The sequence below is a fragment of the Mercenaria mercenaria genome, chromosome 4 (assembly GCF_021730395.1).
Source record: "Mercenaria mercenaria strain notata chromosome 4, MADL_Memer_1, whole genome shotgun sequence".
In the NCBI taxonomy this organism is placed as follows: Eukaryota; Metazoa; Mollusca; class Bivalvia; order Venerida; family Veneridae; genus Mercenaria; species Mercenaria mercenaria.
Window position 1 is genome coordinate 45,426,656 of NC_069364.1, and position 5,702 is coordinate 45,432,357.

At 29.9% G+C, this 5,702-nt stretch overlaps 1 long non-coding RNA gene across 1 annotated transcript; it reads left to right on the plus strand.

The window, feature by feature from the left end:
* The first annotated feature begins 630 nt into the window (after positions 1–630).
* On the plus strand, positions 631–5,007 carry LOC128556337 (uncharacterized). Its single transcript, XR_008370581.1, has 5 exons — positions 631–771; positions 1,462–1,531; positions 1,929–2,044; positions 2,517–2,583; positions 3,709–5,007. It is a non-coding gene; the product is annotated as an uncharacterized LOC128556337 (long non-coding RNA).
* Positions 5,008–5,702: the final 695 nt, after the last annotated feature.

Sequence of the window (5,702 nt, forward strand, 5' to 3'; positions counted from 1 at the left end):
AATTGACTAAGACAAATATTCTGACCCAGTTCCATAAACAATGAGTCACACATGTGGCCACTAGTGTTCACAAGCTTTTCCTCTGATTTCACCAGATGACCTAGTTTTGAATCAAACATGACCTAGAGATCATCAAGACTATCATTCTGACAAGTTTCATATAGACTGGGTCACAAAATTAATGTGGTCTCTAGAGTGTTAACAAGCTTTTCCATTGATCAGACGTAGTTTTTGACCAGACATGACACAGATTCAAACTTTACTTAAAGATCATCAAGACTATCATTGACATTCAGACCCCGTTTCATAAAGACTGGGTCAAAAATGTAGTCTCTAGAGTGTTCACAAGCTTTTCCTTAGATCTGACCTAGCTTTTGACCCCACATGACCCAGTTTCAAACTTGACCTAGAAATCATCAAGACTAACATTCTGACCAAGTTTCTTAATAAAGATTTGGTTAAAAAATATGGCCTCTACTACATGTTCAGTATCTTTTCATTTGATCTGACCTGCTGACCTAGTTCTTGACCCAACATGACCCATTTTCGAACTTGACCTAGAAAATGTTTTGACCAAATTTCATAAAGAATGGGTCACAAATGTAGCCTCTAGTAGGCATTTAACTAGAGCATTTTATTTTCAAGGGTAATAATTGTGGTCTGACTGTATTATTTTGAAAATCACAGTTGAGATTTTTTTATGTGTGCACCGGTACAGTTTTGCGGGGAAGCGAAAGTTGACATGGAATTTTGTCTTCTTCTAAAAACAAGGTAAGTTGACAGTTTTTGTTGAAATATATATCTGATAGCTGACACATAGGAGAACGTTTTGGTTTATATCCATCTTACAGATTTTTTTGAAAATGAAGAGAAACAGGGGGAATTCTGTAAAGTTCTTCTTATATGCAAATGAGCTGAAAATGTATTGAAATGACTAGATCAGAAGTTTATGCCTTTCCAGTAAGTTTTTCCCTACCTTTGACGATAGTTATTAAAAAGTATAGATATCAACCTCTTTGCTGATATTAGTACCTAAAGTTTTCAGCCTGTGAATAGCTGTGGAAATTTGGGACTTCCTTTTTTTGAAGATATAAATAGATCTAAGCTATATTTAGACTAAAGTTTTTTTCAGTATAACAGCATGTAGAGAACCCTTACATACAGTCAAATATTCTTGATATTGCAAGGAAATATAATGCATTTTTCAAGTGCTTGCTGTTTCTTATGTTGTGCACACTTGATATAGGTCATTGTCAATGTCAACTATCATTATACTGACATTTGAAGTTGTTGTTTTTTTCTAAATTACCTCCCTTATATATGCATTTTTCTTCATTCATTTTATTGATAATTACTTCCCTTTATGTTTAGCAAAAATTATCAGATTGCATTTAATTAACTCCCTTTATTTAACATGAAAAATTCTCTTGTGTAATGATTATTTGTATATTTTACTTACAGTGTCTGATACATGTAGTTGCAGTCTGTCTTTGGAAGCTGTAGAAATAACAAGAAAGAGGCTGACATAGTGGTATAGTTTGTTATATATGAAGTTTATTGATGGCATTCATGTCATGATGATATCATTAAAGTACAACATACATTGATTTTCTGACAGTCACGTGTTATTACATTTGAACTGAGACTGTTTTATAATCAGGTTCGTGATACTTTTTTTAATATACATTGTATACAATAGTTGCATTTTTTTTCAATATTAATTGTAGCTTTATAAATTAGAACACTTCAGGTTCATGTTTGATATAGTTTATTAATGATTATAATTTTAAGCATACAATGAGTTATGAGATATTTTATTAATTTTAATATATTTAGATTAATAAATGTAAAAAGTCTGTATTAAATGCATAGGTCATCTTTTGTACAAAAATAAAGGAAAAACAATGTTGTATAATTTTCATTTTCAGTTTTGGTAGGGAAAAGTTTGAGTATGTACATGTACAGTTGTTTGACCTGTCTTACCCTGTGGCAGTCCAAGAAGATGTTACCATAAATAAATAAAATATTATGAAAAATGCAGGAGGTATTATGCTTTTTTATGTTAAACAAAGGTCTCAAAGCATTTATATGCTGTATGGCTACATTCTTGCTCCTGAAATAACTGTACAAGACAGCTATAAGACTGACATTCCTGACAAGATGTGTACCTTCTGGACTTTATGTCAGCCTGGCATAAACATTTCTTTCCTGTAGCTTTGTGTTACCCTCAATTTACTAAGTACATATCTCCATTAAAAATAATGATAATAGATATGGTTTAGTAATAAATGTGTGATAGCTTTGTAATGTCAACATTTCAAAAATAGAATGAACATGTACTTTGACAATAAATATTGAAATACAAATTTCAGTATATTGTATCAGTCAGCAAAAACATGAAGTACATTTGTATCTTTGTATTAAGATAATTAAAACAATTATATTCAAATGCTTTGACACTGATTTTATGTTGATTTCCTAGAATGTGTGTGAATTAATGTTTTACAATATTTCAGAACTTGAAGACAATTGTTAGTGCAGAAGGGACATAAAGTTATGACAAAAGTAACAGATATAAATAAGGTAAACTATTGTGATTAAAAAGACATGGCCAGTGCTGCACATCACAAAGGCAAATTTGAATTTAATTTTTTGTCACTTATGAGTTCTGTAAAGCTGATTTTGCAATATATATAAAATGATTAGGATTAATTTTTTTTACTGTGATCTTTTTTTCACATGATTTTGTCAAGACTGACAATTTGTTCATTGGAATAAGATAGTTAAAGGCGGCATTGTGTCACATAAAAATATGTCTGCATAGTTGCCTAACATTAAATGTCAAATTGTAAACAAGGAAATTCTAAATTTGGAAAATCCTTTGTTGTTTTTTCTTCATTTAGCTCAGTTGAAGGAGATGAAGTTTGAAGCAATTTTCACAGTACAACCTCTCCAGAGTAGCTCACTCTGAAGCAAAAACCTCTCTATAACAACATCATGAGAATTTCCCTAAGCTGAAATATAACTATCAAATTTACTTCTCCAGAACAACAACCTCAAAATAACTAAAATATTTGTATATCCCACAGGGTGTTGCTCTACATAGGTTGCATTGTACTTATAATATCTATGATTTCAAATGCTTTAAGAAAACACAACACTTTCACAAGGGGAAAGTGAACATATATTACTCATAAGGTGAAGTTTTGGCAGTTCTCAAGTTCATTGTTTTTGCATGCTTTATAAAAACACTTTAGGTAGTTTATCATTATTACATCATATACTAATCAGAGGTTGTAGGTTGTTGTTGGAGCTTTTAGATGAGATCATAGGTGAACATCATCAGATTTATCTGTTTATTTTTTTCACCATTTTATTGAATATATGTACATTGAATGTTACAAAACATGCAATCTTTTCAGACAGTCCTATTAAATAACTTGTCATTTAGTGGATCTAAGTATATGTAAAATTTAAATAAAGCAGCAAGCCAAGTAGCAACACAATCTTGCTGCTTAAAACAGGTAATTCCTTAGACAAGTTGAAATTAGACAAAATGTCAATTTGTAGAGTTACCTGACTTGCTGCTTGATAATATATTTCTAAGATTAGAATATCTGCAAATGTCTAAAATGATGTTATAATTGTTTTAAAAACTATCATGTTTTATTCTCTTTATGTAATAAAGTTTTACATTTGTATTTCCAGAAGTGCTACAAGTGTGTTGTCATGTGAAATGGAATTTACCCCACCTGTGCTGCAAGATGTATATTCAAGTGCAAGACAGCCATGCACCAGCTGTAAACTGAGATGGACCCATATAATAAATATGTTGAATTTTCTATGTATTATCATCTGTACAGAATGTGTTCATGACAAGACTGTATACATATATTGTTAAATCATTTTTTATTTCCATTATTGCATGCATGTAAGAAGCAAGCATTTAACAATTGCATTCATAGAAGTGTTAAAATGTGATCAATCTAATTTAAAGAAACACATTTAATTGGACTTTTTAAGTTTCATAGTATTTGTGGTGGAGACTGACCCAGTCATTCAGCAACTTATACTGTGTGTGTGTCATTTCTTGTATGTTATAGTTTTCTTAATAATACATTAAATGTCAAAGTTATGGTAAGATGAACTCATTCATCACTTGTAGATTAATGTTAAAGCAGTTCAACATTTTACCATAAGTTAACTAATATTCTATTTAACCAGAGTTGTCACATATTTTCATATAAATATTTGTATAATACAGTCTAATCTAATCTACATATGATGTTCCACAATTTTTTAGTTATATTTTATGTTGATATTTTATGTTGTTTTCATGTCTCAACATATAATTACTAACATCAAAGAAACTCAAGTATTTTACAATTTGGTTGGTATAATTGGTTGTTTTGTTTATATATTTTATTTTTTTCCATCCAGGAGAATAAAGAAATATACATTTCAAAATATCTCATCATTCTAGATAAGTACACTACATAATCAAGATAAAAGAAATAAGAACAAAATATGTTGGTGGAATTTTATTTTCAAAAATTTGATATACAGTCTTTGTAGTATTTACTTCTTTAGATATGTTGGACTGAAATGGGAATAACAACATACTTTAAATTTTTGTAGGCATAAGTTAATATGGGAATTATTAACTTAACTTAAAAAGATTTTATCTCGCTGTTATGCAATCTGAGCTTTAATATTTTTCAACATTGTCATTGGCAACAAGGCTCAAAATTATTTGTTGTGTATACCTTGCATTCATGTGTGATAAATGCTTTTATGGTATTCTTTAATATAATTTATGCTTTTCATCTTACCATGGATTAAAAAAATATAAATTTATTTGTCTGAAAATTAAGGTAAAAATACTGACTGATTAAATTGCAATATAAGAAAGCTTATTTGAGATAAAGGGAGGTAATTCCATAAAAAAATATGTAGAATGTAGATGATAAATGTAATGAAGGGAGGTAATAAAATATTGTGAAGTTATTAGTCTTCATTTCTTTGATGAGCTAATTAATTGTTTTACATTTTGGTTTATTAACTACAAGTATGACCTAACATGTGTACCTGTCCTGAAGGAAAATAAAATAGGTTGTTTGATGTCCTTGTACTGTTAAGTTGTTCCTGTATTTGTTTACATTCCATGTCTGAATGAAATGAAGAAACAGACTTTAATGAGGGTATCCCGGGAAAATACCTAAGTTTATTTTTATATCAGCAAATTTGATGAGATAGTCATTCAGGAGTTGTCTATCCTATTTCCAATAATGCTATGGGGACTAAATTTTTTGGAGTAAATATCTCTTTTAAAAAATAACACACAGCATTTTAATATTGTATATATATTATCTGATGCACTTAGCAATATATATTTGGAGTCAAAATGTTAAAAATTCCGGTTTTAATTTTTTAGTTACAATGTCTACCTCTAGAGTATTCACAAGGCAAATGTTCATGGATGACTGACAATGACCGGTCACAATAGCTTAAGTTACCTTGAGCACTTTTATGCCCTGATGAGCAAAAATTTAAACCACAAATATCATCTACGTACCGGTTTCACCCTGATGAAGACTACTAAATAGTCGAAACGTTGTTTTTTTAATAAAATTATTGAAACCTGACCCGTCTTGTCTGTGTGTTCCACTTACCTCATTCTTTGTATATATCTGTTTCAGAAG